Source organism: Amborella trichopoda, chromosome 5, assembly GCF_054954075.1.
Source record: "Amborella trichopoda isolate Santa Cruz 75 chromosome 5, AtrichopodaSantaCruz75HAP2 v2.0, whole genome shotgun sequence".
Taxonomy (NCBI): Eukaryota; Viridiplantae; Streptophyta; class Magnoliopsida; order Amborellales; family Amborellaceae; genus Amborella; species Amborella trichopoda.
In genome coordinates this window covers 10,679,257-10,680,019 of record NC_142340.1, presented here as the reverse complement: position 1 = coordinate 10,680,019, position 763 = coordinate 10,679,257, and positions in this window count along the sequence as shown.

Genomic DNA, 763 nt, shown 5'->3' with positions numbered 1-763 from the left:
ATAATATCTTCTTTGTTTCGTGCCATGTTTAATTATATTATATTTATATTTTCAACCACAATAATTGTATTTATTTTATTTGTTTAAAAAAAATTGGTTTAGTGGCATCAAGATTTTAAAGATCTTAGATGTAGTAGTTTTATTTTATTTGAAGCAAGAGTTATTGTAATAAGACTACTTGTAAATGAATTTACCAAAAAAAAAGGAAAAAAAAAGGTGGAAAAAAAAAAAAAATATATCCCCCAAAAAATCACATTAGTTTTTCTTTCGGTTACTAAACAGTTTGATAACTAAAAAATCGGACCAAAGGCGGCAAATAAAATCTAAAGGCCGTCCTTCTAAAACAATAACGGCCTTTTAGGGTATTTTTGTTATAACAATTTAGAAAACTGGTAGGGATGTATATTTTATTTTTTATAACTGCCGTCGTAACGCTTTTATGACATCCGTTTTTAAGTCCTTGAAACAAAAGTGACACGAGTGAGACCGGAGAGAGAGAAAGATGAACCAATGCCCGATACAGAAGCGAGAGAACGTGAGGCACGAGACATAAAAGATAGAAAGCGTGGCACGAGACAGAGGAGAGAGAAAGTGATGCAAGAGAGAGAGGAGAGAGAGTGATGACAAAGAGAGGGGAGAGAGAAAGTAAGAGATTGTGTGACGCATGCGTGTATCTATCTCAGCCATTCGGACCAAACATCCAGGATATGCATCCAACCCATAACCCCCTTTTGCTCTTACTCGCCGTCCACTTTTTCGCCCT